This window comes from Macaca mulatta, chromosome 1, assembly GCF_049350105.2.
Source record: "Macaca mulatta isolate MMU2019108-1 chromosome 1, T2T-MMU8v2.0, whole genome shotgun sequence".
Classification (NCBI taxonomy): Eukaryota; Metazoa; Chordata; class Mammalia; order Primates; family Cercopithecidae; genus Macaca; species Macaca mulatta.
Window position 1 is genome coordinate 15,568,884 of NC_133406.1, and position 24,300 is coordinate 15,593,183.

A 24,300-nucleotide genomic window follows, 5' to 3' on the forward strand; every position below is an offset into this window, starting at 1 on the left:
TATGGATGCATCATCTCTCTGTGGAAGTTTTTCCTCTATTCTAACGACACAATTTCCAAAGATACCAGGAACCTGCATTCAAGTGTATCCCTCCTCTTCCCATAATCTTGTGACCTCTCATTAGTTTTACAAAGGTGTTTTCAGTCCCTGAACAAGGAGGACATTAGTTTTAGGGAGGACCTATTATCATCCTTGCTTTTGAGTTAAACTATAAACTAAATTCCTCCCAAAGTTAGGTTGGATCAAGGACAACTTGAAAATCAGAAGCAAGATGGAATCAACTATGTCATCTTTCTCTTACTGCCATGATTTTGCAGAGGCAGTTTCAACTTTATCCCCACAACTGTTGTAATATATCATGAAAGGCCAACATGAGATAGTTTGAGCTACTTTTTTCGTTTTCCTCTTTGGAATATCAGAGTTATTGCTGTGAGAAGCAAGAGAAAAAACTCAGCAATTTGGAGAACAAAAATGCCTCCTAAGGATGTCATCATTTAAATTTTTTTCTAATGAGGTCCCTTTTGATTGCTGGTAATGTTTTAATATACCACTGTTAAAAGAATCAATGAAGTTTCCTTATCCTTCTGGGCCTAAACGATATTGAGATTTTTCAAAAGTCAGAGCACACCATGGGGTCTTGAAAGTAAGTCATTAGACTTGCACCAGCTCACTTAATCACACCACCTACTCCTAAATTATAGTCGTCAATTGAGTAGAAAATGAAACTTGGCAACTTCAACAAAAAAGGACAGGATCAATATACTCATTTGTGGATTAGGCACTGAAATCAATATTTGCTTGCTAGAGTTTTCAGTGCACTGAAAATCATACCTATTTGCCCTATGGTTTCTTCTTTCTCTTTCAAGTTGATCCAAGGTTTCACAAGAATTAGCATACCTAGTTTTCTTACAGGCCCTACTGTGTCATCACTAAAGAAAAACCGGACCATGTGCCCATAGCTCAATCATGACATTGTAGGACAACTCAAAGTCATGTCAATCTCTAATCTCAGCAAACAGAATGCACATTTGCTTTAGTTACGTATCATCTTCTTTACCCTTGCAGGAAATTTTTAATTAAATAATAAAAGGGTTATCTAGAAAATATACTCTACTGTCCAACACTCTAAAGAGACTGTTGAAAACTATCAACCAAAGAATCAACCAAAGAAAGTCTTTATCTCTTTAACCACCAGCCCCAAGCATAGGACAATTTGGAAAGAAACACCCATGTATGTGCACACAAATACACACACACATACACATGTATGTTTTCAGGCAATATGGAGGGTTGATGGTAGGCTGAGCTATCCTACTATAAATAACCTCCCCTCTAATTGCCGGTTTCTGTGGTAGCATCCACTAGTATGCAATGGGATTTGTTTAAATCTGGAGAAGTGAAAGAGTTTAGTGATGGGTAAGTCTCCGGAGGAGAAGAGGAATGAAGACAGCAGAGGAGACAAGAACCATGGCATCTGCTCTCTCCCTTTGGACTGCATTTCAGCAACTATAATTAAGAAGATGAGCCACAGAGGTAAGCAACCTGTTTTCCTAAGAGATTTTTTGGAAACTCTACATAAGGGCTGAGACAGATGGAACTGTTCTCATATACATGACTTAAGACTCTAGGCATAAGCAGTGATGACTTGAAGTCTATATAACATAAAATAGGGGCGGGTCACGGTGGCTCATGCCTGTAATTCCAGCACTTTGGGAGGCCAAGGCAGGCGGATCATGAGGTCAGGAGTTTGAGGCCAGCTTGACCAACATGGTGAAATGCTGTCTCTATCAAAAATACAAAAACTAGCTGGGCATGGTGGCGTGCGCCTGTAATCCCCGCTACTCAGGAGACTGACACAGGAGAATCACTTGAACCTGGGAGTCAGAGGTTGCAGTGAGCTGAGATTGTGCCACTGCACTTCAGCCTCAGCGACAGAGGAGACTCCGTCTCAAAAGACAAACAAACAAACAACAATAACAACAAAACCATAAAATAGGACATGGAGATGGAAAGAGGGCATTTCTGTACATACCTGCATAGAACCCAGAAGTGGTCCAGCACCCCAGTGGCTAACAGCACCCCAGTGGCTGACAGCACCCCAGTGGCTGACAATTTGGCAAACATCAAGAGATCACTTCCTTGGCTTCTCTTAATTGGAACACAGGGGCCGTGGTGAACAGCAGACAGGGCACACTTAACTAAAATGATGGAATATTTAACATTTAAAATGATGGAACATTTAACATATCATACTTAACTAAAATGATGGAAACAAATAACCAGGAGTCAGTTTGAAAATGCTCTTCCATTACTGAACATATGGAAGTTTGCAGCTATTGCAATTTTTCCATAAATGTATATGGCTTGATGAGCCTAGGCACTACTTAGAGGAGATATAGTTCCACACATACATGCATACACACAGCCACACAAACCTATAGGGCTATATTCATGTTTTCATACCTATGTTTGTTGACAAGTTTATTCTGAGTGGTTATTTTACATACATTGTTGTACTAGGAATTTCAGAGAGTATGTGCAGAGTTGTAAATTGACTTCTGGTTCAATATGGCAAATGGACCACAGATGTTTAGGTCCTTTCTTTGCCAAAGCCCTGCTAGAAGGAAATGAAAAAGAATTTTCAAAATTACTATCCCAAAAGAGCAAAAATAATAAGAGAGGAGACAAAAGCATATGAAAGAGTCAAACTTACTTTTGGAATTTGGAAAAAGGTTGGATGATTGGAGACAGAGTGAGCTACATGCCAGTCCTTTCATTAGGGAGGTCCCATGGGAGTGAGGCTGTGGGTTCCCCAGAAGACCCCACAGGCTCATTAGCTAGAGGTAGCATGTGGGGCACAAGAGGATGGAAACAGGGAACTTGGGTTATACCCAGGGCTGTTGGCCCTCCCCAAACCTCTGCTATTTGAAACTTTCCTTCTTCTTCCCTGCAAGGGAACAGAGACTCATTTTCTAGAAAAACTTAACTGGAGAAATCTAGAACTCTGTGACACTGGGTGGAGAGGGATGTGGGGTGAGACTGTGAGACTGCAGCTGGGACAGTGAGTTTCTTTATATTGAACCCAGAAAATGTCAACTTGCTTCCGCTAACTCCGCTCCATGATGACACACGGGCCAGACATACTCTCTCAGGCAAGATGTTGAAAACTCCTCTCTGGAGAAACTGAATGGCCTGCTGTGGAGAAAAAGTCTCCACCTGCTGTCATTTAATGGTCCCCCAGTGAAAAGTTCAGCTCACTGACCCAACATCCCAGGTGATCCCCAGGAAGAAAGTCCGTTAGTCAATCAGTCCTATCAAACGCATAGAGCTTCCAGTCAGCCTTTTAGTGCCTCACTCTTATACAGGAGTGGACAGTTAAGGACCACAGCATTTGAAGAAAACCTGAAACAAAAAGGAGAAAAACCAACAGAGCAGCCTTAAAAAAGTAACTTGGAGAAAGCAGAGACAGCACAGACAAAAGAAGAAAACGAAAACGACAAAACAAATGATAATGAATACCAAGAGAAACAAGAAAGATATTGCACCCATAAAATAAGAACAGGTTGCTTAGAAAAAAGGAAAAATGAGAGAAATAAGAAAAAAGCCTGCAGAAATCAAAACTATGATTAAGGAAAAGTCCTACCAGCACAGTTGCAATTAGGGCTTCTCAACCATGCCTTCAAAGAGGTAGCCAGTCACCAAAGCTGGTGGAACCTACAACTTAGTGTTAAGTGCTAACACTTTTTGTCTTTTGTTAATATCTGGGTTGGCACTTCCATTGTCTGCACCAAATACCATCTGGCTGCATGTGCCGGGAGAGAAACGCCATGGAGGAAGAGCACATGCAAAGGTCATCTTAATTACATCAGGTTGGGATAATTTGTGTTCATGTTTCTGATCCGAAACCGATTTTAGTGATACAGCTGCATGTCTTCTTTTGATAGTAATTCCCAAACATAGAAATTCCGGATACTTATGAAAGCTTCTAGACCAAGCTTGTTCAACCCATGGCCCACAGGCCACATGTGGCCCAACACAAAGACGTTCTTAAAACATTATGAGATTGTTTTGCCTTGTGTGTGTGTGTGTGTGTGTGTGTGTGCATCAGCTATCGTTAGTGTAAGTGTATTTTATGTGTGGCCCAAGACAATTCTTCTCTTTCCATGTGAATCAGGGAAGCCAAAAGATTGGGCACTCCGGCTACCATAGTTTGGAAGTGTGGTGCTTCTGTAATAATGCTAGTCACGCTGAAATTAAAGCATTAGTCTAAAAAACAGCTTTGATATAGTACCCCAATGTCACTTGTATTATTAAGCTATTATTGCAGCAATGTTGGATAACAAAACCCCCAAAACTCAGTGACTTAAAAAATTCTCATTTCTTCCCGTAATCAAAGGTCAGCAGGTTGAGATAGGCTGGACTCCTGCCTTGGAGCTCTCAGTTCTGAGCACCAAGCTTCTAGTGCACTCAGGTTCTCTCCATCCATGTCTCATACCTCTAAAACCAGCAGATCCCTGGTGCATATAATCTGCTCCATGGGTTTCAGTCCTGGGCCCAGTCTAAGGGAGCAGCTAAAGTGTTCACTTTGGGAATGTTTTTCACTGGAGCACATGAGTAAAAGTCTAACCAGAGGAACAAATGCCTGCTCACATTCTTTCAATGACCATCTCACTGGCCAAGGCAAGCCACATGACAAAGACTAAAGTCAAGATGCAGGGAAGTGTATCCACCCTCTCAGAGGCCACGGTGATGGCAAGTGTGTGGATATAAGACATTGCCACCATGGAGTGAAGAACTGGGACCTGCAATTAGTTTATCACAGTCTGCCCTATAAGTCCCAATGATTAACGTAAACCCCCACGTTCAAAATGCACTCACTTCCATCATTAGACCCACAGAAGTCTCATCCAATCACAGCATTTGACACCAAACCTGATCCTCATCAGGTCCAGATTTTATATACAAATATATGTGTGTAATATATATTTAAGATATACTATGTATAATATATAAGTATATAGTTTATATTTATATAACATATAAAACATTCATATTTATACATATTTATTTATATATAAAATATAAATAAGTATATATTATAGATATGTTTTACATATAAAGCCATTTATATTTATAAATACATATATTATATTGTATAATATATGTATAATGTATTATATTGTATAAATACAATATATATGTATATAAATATATGTATAAAATAAATATAAAATATAAATAAAAATATTTAAAAATATAAAATAAATATATATACAAAATATATATAAGTGTGTATATATATAAGTATCTATATGTGTATATATACTTATGTGTGTGTGTATATATATACATATGCCCTTCTTGGCAATAAGCAGATTTCCATATAGGGTTTCTGACCATGGAAAGTTGGAGGGCATTTTGTAAAAATAAACAAATGACAAAATTTTCACTAACCTGATGCTTCTGTAAAATAAATAAATAAATTTTAGAAAGAAAGAAAACTGGAGGGCAAAGTTCTTTATTTTTTAGACATGGTCTCGTCCTGTTGCCCAAGCTACAGTGCAGTGACACAATCATAGCTCACTTTTACCTGGAGCTCCTAGGCTCAAATGATACTCCCATCTCAGCCTCCCAAGTGTCTGGGACTACATGTGTGTGCCACCATGCTTGGCTAATTAAAAAAAATTGTAGAGATAGGGTCTCACTGTGTTGCTCAGGCTGGTCTCCAACTCCTGGCCTCAAGCAGTTCTCCTGCCTCAGCTTCCCAAAGCACTGGGATTAGAGGTGTGAGCCACTGTACCTGCCCAAGAGGTCTTTTTACGTCTCTAACAGTCTTCATGTCTTTTCATCAGGCTAGCAGGAGTTTTGCCAATAGAGTTCTCTCACAAATGTGGATTTTCTGTGAAAGTGATTTTAGTCAACTCCATTTGGGAAAGGGGACAGCCACAATGCCTTTCAAGCTACGCTGTCTCTAACCTTAATTATGGGTACTTTTGAGACATCAGACTTCTATGGGAACAAGTCTTATAACCTTTCTAAGAGTCTCTTTGCCCACTTGCCTACTAGATGCCATCTTAAGCCTTTCAGATGTCTTAACAAAGGATGTTACCCTTGACGCACTGTTCACTCCAAGGCTGTGTCATATTAGCAGCACCTTGGGTTTGGTCTGCACCCTGAGGCTCTGTTATAATGGCCACATCTTTTATTTTGTAAGAAACAATTTCATTGTGTAACTCTGCCTTGCAATTTCTGAACTCCCTAATGTCCTTCTCGGTTCTGTTTGCAAACTGACTGGTTCTTTTCTGAGTTTCTCTCTTCTTACCTGCAGTACCTTACAAATCGCATCTAGTAGCAACCAGTTTCTGCTTTCAACATTCTTCCTTCCTATTTCCTCACCCAAAACTAAAAGTTTTTAAGGTACGTTTTCTTTTTCCAGAGCCCCAAAGGCAAGCAGTTTTACCAAAAGCTTTTCCACTACATGGTGTGTGGGTTACCATTGTTTAACCTTCCATGGCAGTTGGCTTGATTTCTGCCTCTTATTGTCAAAACCAATTCCAGAAATTTTGGTTCTTGTTATGGCAGTACACCATTTTCAGTATTAGTCAGCAAGTTCCACAATAATTATGCATAAAAACGCTCAGCACTCATTGGCAGAAAAAGCCAACATGTATTTGTATAGTTTCAGGTCTGTGGGTTGACTGCAATCTAGCTGAGCTTGGCTGGACTCCAGGCTCGTAAGGGTTTAGTGTGGCACCACATGCCTCTCATGCCTCTTAATTTAGGAACCGCCCAGGACACGTGGTTGGCTCCATGTGCCTCCCTCTCAGACACGAACTGAGGGCAGGGAAGAACATGGAACATGTTCTGCTCGTGGCAGGCCACCACACTGAGTGGATACAAGCCCAAAGGCACAAACATATCTGAATGTCTCTGTCTGAACCATGTTCACCAACATCTTACTGGCCAAAGGAAGTCAAATGGTGAGATTCAAAGTTAAGGGGTAGGGAAGAACACTCTCCCTACCTTGAAACCACAGTGAGGTTGTAAACCTACACTCGTACTGTAGGTGTGCAAAGTTGGGGCTCAAATTCCATATACCTCAGTGCTCCATTTTGGTAAGATTACAAACTTAAATGTCCAAATCATTAAATCAAAATTCAGTTGCCAGGGTTCCTGAGAAATTCTTCTTGTTTTGTTGAAAGTGTGATCACACTAGACCAACTTAACTACTTCCTGCCTCTTCCTCTCATCAGAGACTAGATCATGTCTCTCTGTCCCTTCCCAGCCGCCTGGAATTTTTGCCACAGGCAGACAAACTTAAAGAATCAAAATTGATATCGACCTGTATGTCTAATATTTGATTCAACAGTTTTCTGAGCTCTTTTTGAAATTCACCAGACCCACCCTACCCTCTCCCTTCTGGGTGGCCAGACTTCATTTCTGCCCATTTCTCTTTGACAGCCCTACCTAGATCTCATTTGTCACATTCAGTAGGTCCAAAGTTGTTGACTCACAGCTCAGTGAAGTTTGTTATTTACCTAGGGAAGGTCTTGTTTCTGTTTTTAATACTTGATGCCAATGTTCAGAAACTTATTAAATTTCCTAGGTTTTTCTAGCTAAATAGATTTTGGATTATCCTAAAGAGAAGAGGTTTGAAGTCTTTTCCCCTGGAGAAATAGCTATTTTTGGCCCTATGGCACTCAGGAACAATCTTGCAAACATAGTGTGTGTCACCGAAGTAAACAGTGGTACTATCATTACAGGAATGGCGACAGCCTTCAGTGGCAAATGTGGACCCCTGGTGGAAATGAAATGGTGGCATGAGGGAGGAGAGGAGCAGGGTATTCCTTGAATGGAAATAAAATGTTGTTTTGTGTCTGGAGGGCAAGTGCAGCAGGTGTAAAGTTAATGAAGCACAGGGCTCCTGCAGTTTGGGTTTTTGATTAGTAGGAGGAGAACAAACAAATTAGTCAAATAGGTTTTCACTACCAAGTTCAGCACAGCAATGGATCTAGGTATCGTGAGGCCTGAAGCTAGTATCATTCGGGACATCTCTTTAAGAAAAAAATTACAAAATTGAGTTCAAAAGTGATTTTTTTAAGAATGTATAAAGAATTCATAACAAATTACTGGAATTTAGAAATTCCAGGCCTTATTCTCCTCAGATCTCTTTAGATTTGTCAGAAATCTACAGAGAGATGCCTCCTCATTTCACCCTGGCTTTTCCTTTCCACCCAGAACATTCTATGGCTCCCATCAGCTCCCTGCTGGTGAACCCCGCGGCAGATGAGAGTCTCTGAAGCTTAAGGTTTGCTAGCTTCACAGTAAACTTGCTTTTAGTCCAAGCAAACACATGATCAAGACAGGCCTGGCCAGTATCCATGCCTTAACATCACGACTGGCTTCATCAGCATGTGGCCTGTACGGTTGTCCAGTGCTCATGTTCAGAGGAGACCTGATATGGGGTGGCTGTGTAACCACCCAAATGTCATCTTGAATTGTAGTTCCCATAATCCCCATGTGTCGTGGGACGGACCAGGTAGAGATAATTCCATCATAGGGGTGGTTCCCCCAACCGTTGTCGTGATAGTAAGTTATCACAAGAGCTGAAGGCTTTCTTTTTTTCTTTTTTTTTTTGAGACGGAGTCTCGCTCTGTCGCCCAGGCTAGAGTGCAGTGGCGCGATCTCGGCTCACTGCAAGCTCCGCCTCCCGGGTTCACGCCATTCTCCTGCCTCAGCCTCCCGAGTAGCTGGGACTACAGGTGCCCGCCACCTCGCCCGGCTAGTTTTTTGTATTTTTTTAGTAGATACGGTGTTTCACCGTGTTAGCCAGGATGGTCTCGAACTCCTGACCTCATGATCCGCCCATCTCGGCCTCCCAAAGTGCTGGGATTACAGGCTTGAGCCACCATGCCCAGCCTGAGCTGAAGGTTTCCTAAGAGGCTTCACCCTTCACTCGGCTCTCATGCCTCTCTTTCCTGCCATCTTCAAGAAGGACATATTTGCTTCCCCTTCTGCCATGATTGTAAATTTCCTGAGGTCTCCCCAGCCATGCTGAACCGTGAGCCAATTAAACTTCTTTCCTTTATAAATTACCTAGTCTTGGGTATGTCTTTATTAGCAGCATAAGAATGGACTAATACAAGCCCCCGGCTTGGCTTACTGCTCTACTGTTAGCCCTCATCTAGAAACTCCTAACAATTTTGTCTTTCAACTGGTGTCTGGAAGTGAAGTGGATGGGTTAATGCAGCATGTGTATGAGCAGAAGATATTCATGTCCACTCCCATTTCTTGCCACCCCATTCACATACAGCATTCTCAAGGTCCCATGAGTACAGAATTCTAGTGCAGCCAGAATTCGTGGGAATCAGGCAGACTCAAAGCAGTAAATATGTTATGTCCATGCCTGAGTAAGTAAAGACTATGACAGCCATGAGAAGCCACACTTTCTGTTCAAATCAGAGCTTGCTTTGAATATAGAAAGAAGACAATGGAGTTCTAAGAAACCCAAATGACCAAGAAATCCTTTTATAATCTTTCTTACTTGTGCAATAACTTCCCTATATTAGCCAACCACTTATGTTGAAAATGACGTAGAAGGAAAAAGAAAGATAGGGCAACTATAGTCTCTTTTTCTTTCCGTCCTTCCTTGCTCATCAGTAAGCCAAAAGTGAAGAGTGCTGATAGCAATTGTACTTATTCAGAAGTGACACAGAAACAGTTGAGTAAGTTTTGTGCAGTTTTCACTGTTCTGCTAAGAACAAAATACTGTTTGCAAAGGGCAAACACCCTATGAAAATTGGCCGAAAATTCAACAAAAAAAAGGCAGATTAATAGGAGGAAAGGTAATTAACATGCAGAAGAGCCCTACAAAATGATAGAACTCAAGGAAATGGGCAGATAGTTGATGCTTTCATGCCATCTCGAGGTTACAGGAAAAAATAGGGGCTTGGAGCTTAGTAAATCAGGTTATGGTGGTGAAACAGGTTGTGAGAGGGAGAGAGGTTGAGATGTGGCTGGCAAAGGTGCTCTTGTTATGTAGATAACAGGCAGCTCTCAGAGAGAAGAGATGCCAAATGTTTCTTTCAGACCTTTTAAAGTGTCAGACTCCCAGATAATCTTTGCTAGCCTGTTGGCATCAATGCAGAGTCTCTAAAAAGCTAATCTCCCCCACAGAAAACAGTTTTTCAAGGTTACTTCTGTAACCACCTGACGGGTTCATTTTGCTCACTGCCCAGATAGAACTGATTTATCAAGACAGAGGAATTGCTATAGAGAAAGAGTTTAGTTCATGCAGAACAGGCTGAATTGGGAGACTGGAGTTTTATTACTCGAATCAGTCTCTGAAAATTTGAAGGCTAGGGTTTTTCAGGCATAGTTTGCGGGGAGGTGGTGCCTAGGGAATGGGTGCTGCTGATTGGATGGAGCGTAATCACAGCGGTATGGGAAATGGTCCTTGTGTGCACCGAGTCCACTTCTCGGTGGGACCACAGGACAGGTTAATGGGTCTGGGTGGACCCATCAGTAGTCAGAAATGCTAAAACCTGAAAAGACATCTCAAAAGGCCAATCTTTGGTTCTATACTAGTGACGTTATCTGCAGAAGTAATTGGGGAAGTTTCAAATCTTGTGGCTAATTTGTTAGTCCTACAAAGGCAGTCCAGTCCCCAGAAAAGGAGATTTGTTGCAGGCAAGGGCTGTCCTCTTTGTTTCAAAGTTAAACTATAAGTTTCTCCAAAATGTAGTTCTGCCTATGCCTGGGAATGAACAAGGGCAGCTTGGAGGTTAGAACAAGATGGAGTTGGTTAGGTCAGATCTCTTTCACTGTCCTAATTTTTTCACTGCCATAATTTTTTCACTATCACAATTTTTGCAAAGACGATTTTATTTCTTTTTTGCAGTCTCTGTGAATAGTCACCTCAAAATATGTCAAAAAAGTATTTTTGGGGGTGAAGTATTTTTATTTCCCTCAATACATATGCATATATGAGCTAAGAAATAAGAATTGTGTAATCTTGGTGATTTGGCATATCAGTTAAATGCTGTTACATTTGCATTTAAAACTAGCATTCAATAACATAAATATGAATGGCAAAATTAATGCTAATAACATAATTTTTATTACTTAGAACATCATTAAATGACAAATTTTAAAATACCAGAACAACTTGAGAGAGAGAAACTGTGGAAGAAAGAAAAGAAATGTGCATTTTAGTACCTTTACTGGTACTTTCTTTCTTTCATTTTTTTTCTTTGCCCTGGACCCTACAAATTCTATAACCAGCCCTGCTTAATATGGACGGGTACTGTGCAGACAAGGACTGGTGGAGGTATACACTTTGCATTTTTACTTCCCAAATTCTTTGTCTACATCAGTCAACAGGAAAACAGAAAGATTATGACCAGCCAATAAATTTAAAGAATTTATCTTTTACTTTAGAGAAAAGATATGTAAACCAAAAATAACATTCTAAGCCCTCCAACCAACTGCATGGATCCCCTCTTAGCTAAGGGGATCCCAGAGAAACATGGAAAACTGAATTTCTGGTCATGATAGGAAGGAGAGGTTAGACATGCCTTGTTATACTCTCGCCTTCTTGGAGTTTAGGCACATCTGACCAACATTAAAACAGAGATCATAAGACTGGCAAAACAGACTCTTTACAGCAACAAGATACAGATATCCTACCTGACTCTGCTGTAGCATCACTTAACAGACAGCAGACCCTGAAAAAAAATCAAAGTAGTTTACCCTAACAGATATTTCTTTGACATATTTTTAAATGGCCTTGCAAAGTCATCTTTGCATCTGTAGGGAATCTCCATTAATGCAGCCAGGACTTTCCCTGACCTAGGAGAGGTTAACTGAAAGTCTGATACCTTTCAGGGTCTGAAAAGAGATAGTTACCATCTATTCTCTCTGAAGCTTGCCACCTATGAGGCTTCATCTACATAACAAGAACCTTGGCCTCCACAACCTCCCTTATCTTAATTCAAGCATTTATTTTTACCGACTTCAAGTCTTTAGATGAAGCCTCTTTCAACCAGTTGCCAATCAGAAAATCTTTGAATTCACCTATGACCTGGAAGTATCCCCCACTTAAAGATGTCCTTCCTTTTCAGGCCAAACCAATGTATACCTTCCATGTATTGATTTATTATTTTTACCTACAAGTTCTGTCTCCCTAAAATGCATGAAACCAAGCTGTAATCCAGCTGCCTTGGGCACACTTTCTCAGGACCTCTTGGGGCTGTTCCCCAGACCATGGTCACTCATATTGGCTCAGAATAAACCTTCTTTAAATATTTTACAGAATTTGTGTATTGTTTTGGTCAAAAAATAATAGGAAAAATGTGAATAAATATTAGCATAAAGTGTAGGGCCAATATTTACTGGCCGACCAGCTGATTCTCTACTTCAATTTTCTAATTCTTACTTTCTATGGAGTATTAGAGCATAAGCTCCTCATGTTGAATTTAAGTAGATATTATGTATTTCATTAAGATCATGCTTACTCAATAAATTATGATGCATCTGCATGATGCACAATTATCCAGAAATTAAAATGACATTTCCAAAAATAGTTAATAACAAGGAGGGGAAAATGGGATAGAAATTTCTAAGTATAATGTCATCTTATCTTATTAGAAAAAATGCATGTGCATAAAAAACACAGAAAGAAAAATATCCAGTTTCTTTTTTTGAGAACTGAGATTTCGTATGATTTCTGTTTTTTACATTGTAACTTTCCATATTTTAAATGATCTTCAATGATCATGAATTGCTTTTGTAACCAGAAAATATTTCAGCAACATCTTATGCATCTTCACCTTTTTAGTGTTTAGCATTCTGCTTAAAAAATAGAGGGTAGTCAGTAATTACTTGATGAACTTGAATCACCTCTAATTTACAAGTGAAGCAGTTGAAGCTCCTCACATATATGTGGAATCCTAACTAGGGAAAAAGAGTTAGTTTGGTATGACTAAGGGAAAGCCGAAAGAAAGGCACATAAGCTGTAAGCCTCCTTTTCTTCATGGTTCAGGATGCATAGCCCACCTGTGCAAATAACTCACTATCTTCCTGCACCCAGATATCACCATTGCAAGTTAGCTCACTGCAACCTTGGTGTTTGTTGGTGTTCAATTAGGCTGGTGGGAAAAATATTAGAGATAGTTATACAAATAGACCCAAAACTATCTTGGAAGGCCTGAGAGTTTGCGTAGCTTCAGATTGCTGGGCTGAAGGCAGCCAGGGTCTCTTTACAAGAGCCAGAAAGATTAGGGTGCAAGTACAAAGGAATGTGGGAAGTTTATCTTACTAACCTGTTTACTTATATGGGCTTAAGGCTAACCTTTGTCCTACTGCAGGTACTTTACTGCCTCCTACTCCGGGGTTGGCAGAAGTTTATTACCTGAAAATGGCGTTTGCTTTAGGCCTGGGAACCTGACCTTTAATCTTTACCCTCTAGTGGTGTTTACTCACAACTTTGGTTAATTAGTCTTAGTGAGTAAATGTGAGTCTCACTTTCTGATGGGGCAAGTCGCAACTGTTTACAGAACTCAGCTTGGAGCCTATAAGCTGCTGGCACCCTCAGCTGGCCTGGCAAAGCAGAATACCTGTGTGTCAGTGTACTTTATTCATCCATCGCCAACAGGGGTCTGCAGGAACAGAGCCCCTGCAGCTAGTGCCCCCGTGAAAGAAGCACTACCTCAGGTGTTACCAGTACTGTACATAGCACTCTGCACCCTAAGAACCATTCTATAAAATTCCCTGCAAGCCTTTGTGTCCTTGCAGTCAGCTCCTCTTCTGCTGGTCTGCCCGTTGCCTTCTCGCAATATATTTTCATGCTTTCTCTAATAAATCTGCCTTTCTTTACTTACAACTGTCTTGGTAAATTCTTTTACCTCTGCGCCAGCAGTCCAATAGTCATCACTCACCCATGATAATATACTTTTATATACCTGTAATGTCTTAACAGTGAATCTTCATGTAAATATTGAAATTCTATCTCCTCCGTTGTACAGTTTTTTGGTGGAAAATCTTGCCTGGCTTTACTTCACAAACTTCCCACTCCATACCCTTACAAACCTAATGCCACTGACCCTGTCCTTCCTTTCTTTGCTCTCTTGTCAGAGGAGGCTGCCCCTTCTTGTCAGTCTCCCCAGGCCCATAGGGTTCATGCACGACCCTATTTTGCCAGTTAACCCCCTCTTTCCCATACCCACTTTATCAGGCCTCTGAGCCCAAGCTAAGCCATCATATCCCTGTGACCTGCACGTATACATCCAGATGGCCTGAAGCAAGTGAAGAACCACAAAAGAAGTGAAAATGGCCGGTTCCTGCCTTAACTGATGACATTCCACCATTGTGATTTGTTCCTGCCCCACCTTAACTGAGGGATTAACCTTGCGAAATTCCTTCTCCTGGCTCAGAACCTCCCCAACGGAGCACCTTGTGACCCCCACCCCTACCTGTAAGAGAAGAAACCCCGTTGACTGTAATTTTCCACTATCTACCCAAATCCTATAAAATGGCCCCACCTCTGTCTCCCTTTGCTGATTCTCTTTTCGGACTCAGCCCGCCTGCACCCAGGTGATTAAAAAGCTTTATTGCTCACACAAATCCCGTTTGGTGGTCTCTTCACATGGACTAACATGACACACTTTTCCACTGGCTCCTTCTCCTCAGGGCATTCAACTTTCAGAATCTTTGCAAAACAGAGCCTCTTCTCCAACTGCTCCCTGCTGAGTGAAAGTTTGAGAAATGTAGTCTATATTTGCTATCTGTACTTCCTTACTTCAATTTCCTCTCTTCAACTCCCTCCAATGTGACTTATGTTATATTAACAGGAAAACCAAACTCTGTAAAATACTATAAAGAGATTTATTCTGAGCAATATGACAGACCACGGCCCAGGGAACAGTCTCAACAGGTTCTGAGGAAGTGTGTCTGAGGTGGTGAAATTACAGGAAAGCAGTCTGGATCCAGACCCCAAGAGAGAGTTATTGGATCTCATGCAAGAAAGAATTCAGGGCAAGTCTCATAAAGTGAAAGCAAGTTTTTTAGAAAAGTAAAGGAATAAAAGAATGGCTGCTGCCATGTGCATCCATGTGAAGAGACCACCAAACAGGCTTTGTCTGGGCAATAAAGTTTCTTAATCAACTGGGTGCAGGTAGGCTGAGTCCAAAAAGGGAGTCAACAAAGGGAGATGGGGTGGGGCAGTTTTATAGGATTTGGGTAGGTAGTGGAAAATTACAGTCAAAGGGGGTTGTCCTCTGGCGGGCGGGGGCAGGGGTCACAAGGTGCTCGGTGGGGGAGTTTCTGAGACTCGTTGTCCAGGAAAAGGAATTTCACAAGGTAATGTCATCGGTTAAGGCAAGAAGTGGCCATTTTCACTTATTTTATGGTTCTTCAGTTGCCTCGGGCTATCTGGATGTATAAGTGCAGGCTTGGGCTCAGAGGCCTGACAGCTACTTCATAGACAGAGCAGTCCCAAGGGCTACTGGTTGCCCATTTTGATGGTTATTTCTTGATGATATGCTAAACAAGGGGTGGATTATTCATGCCTCCCCTTTTTAGACCATGTAGGGTAACGTCCTGACATTGTCATGGTATTTGTAAACTGTCACGAAGTTGGTGGGAGTGTAGCAGTGAGGGTAACCAGAGGTCACACTCTTCACTATCTTGGTTTTGGTGGGTTTTAGCCACTTACTTACTGCAACCCGTTTTATCAGCAAGGTCTTTATGACCTGTATTTTATGCCAACCTCGTATCTCATCCTGTTGTTACCAGGGGCTCTTTGCTCCCAGAGCTCCCAAGATGGTGGCAGGCCACTTCCAAAATGGCAGTGGGCCACTTCCAACATGGTGGCAAGCCTTGTGTTCTCTGACCTGGGGTTCTTGGCCTCACAGATTCCAAGGAATGGAATTTTGGGCCATGAGGTGAGTGTTATAGCTCTATGAGAAGCCATGGGTCACAGAAGAAAACTGTGGAACCCAGTGACTAGTGTTCAGCTCGATTAGGACAAACCCAGGTACTTAGCCATGCAGGAACAATGGCAAGCCTTTAGCCTGATCGGGAGTGGCAATGGGCGCCTCACTAGATCAGGAGAACAGTGGACACCCTGCTGGATCCAGAGGGATGGAAGTCAGCGGTGGGTCTGTGACAGCGGCAAACAGCAGTGGTGAACAGCGAATGAAAGCTCAGCTCGAGCCGTAACAAAACACTGACCAGAAGAGTGCAGTTGCAAGATTTAATAGAGTGAAATAGAGTGAAGACAGAGCTCCCATATAAGGGGAGGGGACCCAAAGGGGGTTGCTGTAGCCGGCTCGAATGCCTGGGTTTGTGTCCTGATCCTTGTCCCTCCCACTGTGCTCTCAGGCAATAGATGATTGCCTATTTCTTTACCTCCTATTTTGCCTAATTAGCATTTTAGTGAACTCTCTGATTGGTCGGGTGTGGGCTAAGTTGCAAGCCCGGTGTTTAAAGGTGGATGCGGTCACCTTCCCAGCTAGGCTTAGGGATTCTTAGTCGGCCTAGGCTAAAATTTCAGCTAGTCCTGTCTCTCACTGTGACTTAGAATGCCTTCACTGACTGGGAATGCAGCCCAGTAGGTCTCAGCCTCATTTTACCCAACCCCTATTCAAGATAGAGTTGCTGTGGTTCAAACGCTTCTCACGGTCAGGATACAGTTTGGTTGTACCCATTTTAGGGAGACACAAATTGTGGGTAAAACTACAAATCAATACATGAAAGGTGTACAGTGGTTTAGCCTAAAGAGGTGGAATATCTTGAAGTGGGGGCTTATAGGCCACAGGTGGATTCAGAGATTTTTCTGATTGGCAATTGGTTGAAAGTTAGGCTTCATCTAAAGACTTGAAGTCAGTAGAAAGAAATGCTTGAATTAAGATAAGAGGGATTATGGAGGCCAAGGTTTTTGTTATGTAGATGAAGCCTCATAGGTGGCAAGCTTCAGAGGGAATAGATGGTAACTGTCTCTTTTCAGACCCTGAAAGGCATTAGACTTTCAGTTAATCTCTCCTAGGTCAGGGAAAGGCCTGGCTGCATTAATGGAGATTCCCTACAGATGCAAAATGTTCCCCGCCAAAGACGACTTTGCAGGGCCATTTAAAAATATGTCAAAGAAATATCTGTTAGGGTAAACTACTTTGATTTTTTTTCAGGGTCTGCTGTCTGTCAAGTGATGCTACAGCAGAGTCAGGTTGAATATGATGGATCTTATTGCCACAAAGAGTCATTTTGCCTGTCCTATGATCACTGTTTTTGTTTGTTTGTTTTCTGTTTTGTTTCTTTATTTTTTGAGATGGAGTCTCACTCTGTTGCCCAGGCTGGAGTGCAGTGGCATGATCTTGGCTCACTGCAAGCTCCGCCTCCTGGGTTCACACTATCCTCCTGCCTCCACAGCATCCTCCTGCCTCAGCCTCCTGAGTAGCTGGGACTACAGGCGCCTGCCACCACACCTGGCTATTTTTTTGTATTTTTAGTAGAGATGAGGTTTCACCATGTTAGCCAAGATGGTCTCGATCTCCTGACCTCGTGATCTGCCAGCCTCAGCCTCCCAAAGTGCTCGGGTTACAGGCGTGAGCCACCATGCCCAGCCGATCACTGTTTTAATGTTAATGCTGGTCCATTGTGCCTAAACTCCAAAAAGGAGGGGCATAACGAGGCATGCCTAACCTCACTTCCTGTCATGACCCATGGGAATTCAGTTCTTCTGAATTGTCCCAGGTTTCTCTGGGATACCCTTGGCCCAGAGGGAGTTTGTTTATTTGATTGGGGGAACTTAGGACTTTATTTATGGTTTGCATTCTTTATATTCCATGGAAATAATTCCTACTAAAGTCTCCAGTGAGCACACAGCTGCCAGAACTGAGGATCACTTTGAGTCCCCTCACCTGGCCCTCCCTGCCAGCAGCACTTGCTGGTTCCCTTCTCTTTCTTGAAGCTCTACTACAGCACTCATCCTCCCATCGTCCCCATCTGCTTCTCCTCTGTCTCCTTCACATGCTGCCTTTTCTCTACCCACATGTTAAGTGATGAATTTTAAATTATATAATTAATACATTTCTATAAGTGTACAAGTTAAACATTGCAGATAAGGGTAAAGTTCTCCTTAACAAGCCATTTCAATTGCCCAGGTCCCTCCCCAGAGACAACCACTGGTATCAGCTGAAAAAGTAATTTTCATTTGAGGAATGTGAGTCCTTTTAAATGATCAGGCCCAGCAATGATACAGAATCAAACTGTGTCCTCAACAAATGGTTGGATAAAGAAAATGTGGTATATATACACAATGGAATACTATTCAGCAATAAAGTCGTATGACTTTTTTTTTTTTTTTTTTTGGCAACAACATGGATGGAACTGGAAGCCATTTATTTATTTATTTATTATTTTATTTATTTGTTTTTTTGAGATGGAGTCTCGCTCTGTTGCCCAGGTTGGAGTGCAGTGGTACAATCTCTGCTCACTGCAACCTCCACTTCCCAGGTTCAAGTGATTCTCTACCTCAGCCTCCCCAGTAGCTGAGATTACAGGCACCTGCCATCATGCCCGGCTAATTTTGTATTTTTGTAGAGATGGGGTTTCACCATGTTGGCCAGGCTGGTCTCGAACTCCTGACCTCAGGTGATCTGCCCACCTCGGCCTCCCAAAGCGCTGAGATTACAGGAGTGAGCCACTGGGCCCGGCCGAGGCCATTTATTTTTAAGTGAAACAACTTACAAACAGCCAAATAACGCATGTTCTCACTTATATGTGGTAGCTATTAATAAATAATTTGCACACACGGATGTAGAGTGTGGAGTAATAGGCCCTGGAGTCTCAGAAGAGTGGGAGAGTGGGTGAGGGGTGAGAAATTACTCAATTAGTATCATGGACATGATTCAGGTGATGGCTACACTAAAAGTCTAGACTTCACCACTGTACAATATATTCATGTAGCAAAACTGCACTTGTACTCCTTAAATTTATACAATTAAAACAAAATATCAGGCCCAGAGAGACATTAAAATGAGACAGCAACTATGTCCCACTCTGCCCTTGGAGCTATGTATTCTTCTGTTGAAACTGCTTGCTGTTGCCACAAATTACTATAAATTAACCTAATAATGCTGCACTGGACAGTATAACCCATACCATAACCCAGCAGTGTATCACTAATCATTGTTATTTCTGAAAACCAATGAAAATTCCTGACAAACAACTTTGTATTAGCCCACTCTGTGTTTCCCTTTTTTGCCATTTAAAAGCCTGCTTGTAACAAAGGCAGAAAGGAGCTCATATCCAAGGTTAATTGGGGCTAAGCCTTCTAGGCAGCTGTCCTCTCTTAGGCTCAAGTAAACTCTCTAAATAACATGACATGCCTCAGCCTCTTCCTTTTAAGTCGGTAATCGGTAATGCTTTATTTGTTTCCTTCCAGACATTTCTCCTGCCTTCACATACAGAGATGTAAGGGAGGAGACCACCCCTCATATTGTCTTATGCCCAATTTCTGCCTCCAAAGAAAGAAAAAGTAAAATCTAAAAGGCAGAAATGAAATCCACAAGCAGACAGCCCGGCACCACTGGGATACCCTTGGCCCAGAGGGAATTTGTTTATTTGATTAGGGAGACTTAGGACTTTATTTATGGTTTACATTCTTTATATTCCATGGAAATAATTCCTGCTAAAGTCTCCAGTGAGCACACAGCTGCCAGAACTGAGGATCACTTTGAGTCCCTGGGCCTGGTAGTTGAAGATCGACCCCTGACCTAATCAGTTATGTCATCTATAGATTACAGACATTGCATAGAAATGCACTGTGAAAATCCTTGTCCTGTTTTGTTCTGATCTAATTACCGGTGCATGCAGCCCCCAGTCACGTACCCCCTGCTTGCTCAATAAATCACGACCCTCTCACATGCACCTCCTTAGAGTTTTGAGCCCTTAAAAGGGACAGGAATTGCTCACTTGGGGAGCTCGGCTCTTGAGACAGGAGTCTTGCCAATGCCCCCGGCCGAATAAACCCCTTCCTTCTTTAACTCGGTGTCTGAGGAGTTTTGTCTGCGGCTGGTCCTGCCACAGATGAAATGCATATTTCTATAGGAATATATAGTGCTTTGGGTCCTGTTTTTTCTAAGTGGAATTATACTGTACATTTTTTTCTAGGTAATAATTTTTTATTTAAAGATTGTTTAATGCCAGTTAATATAAACTAAGCTCTTTTTTTTTTCCTGTTCTTACCTGCTACATGGCATCTATGTTCCACTGTCAGTTTTAAAATTCTCATATGATGACCATGTAAGATATTTCTAATATTTCATGATCATAAATAAAGCTGCATTGAGCTCTCTGTATGTGTATACTTTTTGTGCACATTTGTGTTTCTCTAGGGTGGGTATTTACATTTTAATAGATATTCCAAAATGGTTTTCAGATAGACATACAAATTTACACTACAATTTGTGAGCATGCTTATTTATAACACCTACTTGCCAATGTGATATAGCATAAAATTTGTTAATATTTGCCATTCTGATGACTGTAAAATAGCATCCCGTTGTTTTCATTTGCATTTCTCTGTGTGCCAATTGTTGAGTTCATTTTCCTTTGCTTTTAAGCCATTTGTGATCTCGCTTCTGTGAATTATCTGTTCTGTCCTTTGCTTATTTATCTTTTTTGCTATTTGCATTGCCCTCGTTATTTTTAGGCATTTTTAAGACAGCCTTCATCTAGACATGTGTTCTTTATTATGGATATTACAAATGTTTCTCCCTGTCCATGAGTTTTAACTATTACATATTTTGCCGTTAAGATTTTTTTATTGTACTTCAAACAATATGGCTTTCCTTTCTGATTTTTGCACTTGTGCCTTGTCTAATAAAGAACTTCCTCCAACTAAGGTTACCAGTATATATCTTCTGATTTTTTTCCTACAGTGCTTTCAAGGCCTTTATTTATTATTTATTTTATGTATAGGTCTTTATACCATCTGCAATTTGGTTTTGTGTGAATGGTTCAAAGCAGTGATTGCACGTAAATTGTTTACACAAATAAAACATTTTCCTAATGCTACATTCCCTTGGATGTATTCATGTATGTCTGGGCCCTATGCTCATTTGTGTAATCCCCCACTATGCCACCCTCCTAGTCACTCTGGCTTTGTAACACCTTCACACCTAGTGGGCTATGGTCCCCCCATCCCTTCCCCACACACAATTCTCACACAAACACACTCTGGATTTTTTTTTGTTTGTTTTGAAAATTGTCTTAGCCTCTCTTACATACTTACTGTTTTACACGGATTTTAGAATGACTTCACCAAATTCCATGAAAAAGTCTTGTTATAATTTGTATTGCGTTTGCATTGATTTTATACATCAATTTAGGAGAATCGATCTCTTTGCAATCTTGATACCCCAATTTACAAACATGATAAATGTCTCTATTTAAGATTTGTATGTCTCAAATTTATGTGAATTTTTTGGGTCTTTTGTCACATGAGCCTTTACAGGCTAATGTCTAGGTATTTTAAGGCTCTCCCCTCTTAGAATGTTGATTTTCCTTCATAGTCAGCCGTTGGTCTGCTTCTGGTCCACTACGTCTTCCTGGATGCTCCAGTTGTTACCGTTATCATCTATGTGTCGTTACCTCATCAACACGTGGGTTTCAGCTCAGACCCCATTGTCCTGACCTCCACACATAAATGTTCACCTGCAAACCAGAGTTTTCCATATAGATTTTCCACTGACGCCTCAACCTCAACCACATCATGACTTCCCTTTTCCCACTCCCTGACTGCTTCTGTTCCTTGTCTCCCGCCCTCCTTGATAGACTTCCTTCCTTAGTGAATGATATCACCAATGACCCATGCAAAACCTTAGAGCCATCATCATCTTTTCCTTCTCCTTCACCGTCTGCATGGAGTCACTTAATCAGTCTCATGGATTCAGCCATCTCACTCAAACTGTCACCATATCCTCTATCAGTCTCATCCCTGCCAACCAATTCTTACTACCATTTTACCACCATTTTATCATCAACAACACTTTAAATAGCTTTCTACATTATCTAGAGTAGACCAAGATGCTAGAACTAATAGGCTACATGACGTACCAGGCTGCGAATACAACAGATGCTTGTTTCTTGCTCCCACAACAGTTCAAGATATGTGTTCTGGTTGGCAGATAGCTCCTACAGTCTTGTCATCCCACTATCCCCTAGGGTCTTGGCATTCTCTGCACCTAGCTGGGAAAAAAAGGAAGAGTAATTAAGGATGAATCATACCCACTGCTTAAAATCCTTGGTGCAGAAAAGTTAAGTATCTTCTGTGCACAACCTATTGAAAACCAGTCACTGACACACCTAATTGCAAAGGACACTGAGAAAGGGAATCTAGCCATACACTGGGATACAATGTAAATATTTCTGTTGAAGGAGATAATGAATTTTAGGTGACAAAATATGGTTTCTTGACCTTGACATTGTCTTGCATAGCCTCCATGGCATTTTTTTTTTTTTTTAAGAGATGGGATCTCACTCAGTCACCCTGGCTGGAGTGCAGTGGCATAATCATAGCTCCATGCAGCCTAGAGTTTCTGGGCTCAAGAGATCTTCCTGCCTCAGCCTCCTGAGTAGTTAAGACTACAGGCATGTGCCACCATGCCCAGCTAATTGTTTTAATTTTATTTTTAGAGATGGGACTTTCCTTATGTTGCCCAAGCTGGTCCTGAACTCCTGGGCTCAAGTGATCTTCCCACCTCAGTCTCCCATTCATGAGGGATTCATTCCCCACCCTCCATGACCTAAACATCACCCACTAGGCTCCATTTCCCAAGGTCACCATATTGGAGATCAAATGTTGATGGGGATAAAAAAAATCTCATCCAAACAGCAAAGAGGAACAAGAGGCACAGAAGCTGAGAGAATAAGGAGGTTCCCAGCAGAGAAAACATGGAGCAAGATCAAAGTGTGGCACTTTTGAAAATGATTTGTCGTAATTGGAGTAAGAGATACAGTTGGCAGACTAGCGAGGAAGGCAGAGGCCACACCAAGTACAATGTCATGTGCTAGTCTCAAGAATTTTGTTTTAATCCTGAAGGAAGTTTCAAAGCATATTTAGCAGAGATGTGATGGAATCCAGAAGTTTAGAGGGAAACACTAGAATGCAGTATGGGAGGAGCATCTCCCAACCCCGGAAGACTGGAGTCCAACCAGCATGTGCCAGGTTGTCTCTTCTCTCTGCTACAGTTCCTTATTCATTGCTACAGTTCCTTATTCACATGTAACTGGTAGGCTCCCTTCATCAGTTTAGGAAAACGAATGAGGTCACATATCTTTCAAACTAGCTTCTTGAGCCACCATACAGTCATTTTAACTGGAACCCTAGGGTCTCCTTCTTAGGATCGTTTTCCAATTGTAAAAGAATCTTAGTGTTTGCTCAGCTTAGTGAGGTGAATCCAAACAGTGTGAAGGAAAAAAAAAATGTATAAAGAATGTCCCGAGCCTATGATAAGACCTTGGCTTTTATGTGCCATTTCTCCTATAGCTATTGGTCTGATCCATGCCTTCTCCAATATCATTCCAGGACCCCAAGGAAAACAGAGCTACATAGGAAGGAACTCCAATAAAGTGGCAACAGTGATCAGATTTGAGATTTCAAAAGGTTGCTCTGATGTCAGAGTACACAGGGTTGGACTAAAAGGGAACACAGCTAGAGGCAGGGAGATCAATGAAGTTGCCCATGTGGCGTTTTAGGTGGGAAGTAATAGAAGCCTAAGGAAGGGAAGTGGGGATGGAGAAGGGGACAGAAGCATGATATAGGTCAAAAGCATAAAATTGATTGCATCTATTGACTGTTTGGATGTAAGGAGTAAAAGGAAAATAAAGTTGATAGTTTATATAGACCCGCCTTGGAAACGGGGTAGATGGCAGTGAGATTCCACAAGATTAGGGATGCAAGATTCAAGATAGGTTTGGGAAATGGTGAAGGCAGTTGATGATCTCAGGTTTAAGCGTGTGAAGTTTGGGGTGCATGGGGAAAACCATAGGAATGTGTCTCAAGGTAGTCAGCTATATAAGCATGGAACTCATGAGAAATGTCTGGAGATAGCGATTTCAACTCACTAGTTTGTAGGTAATAGTCGAATTGGTGTGGACAAGAGCTGCAGGAAGAATTGTTGAATGGGATGAGGGCAGAACACCGGGGAACCCAAACTCTAAGGATTGAGTAAAGACATCTGAGAAGGAACACTAGAGAGGTTGGAAAAGAAAGACTTCAAAAAGACAGCAGTTAGCATC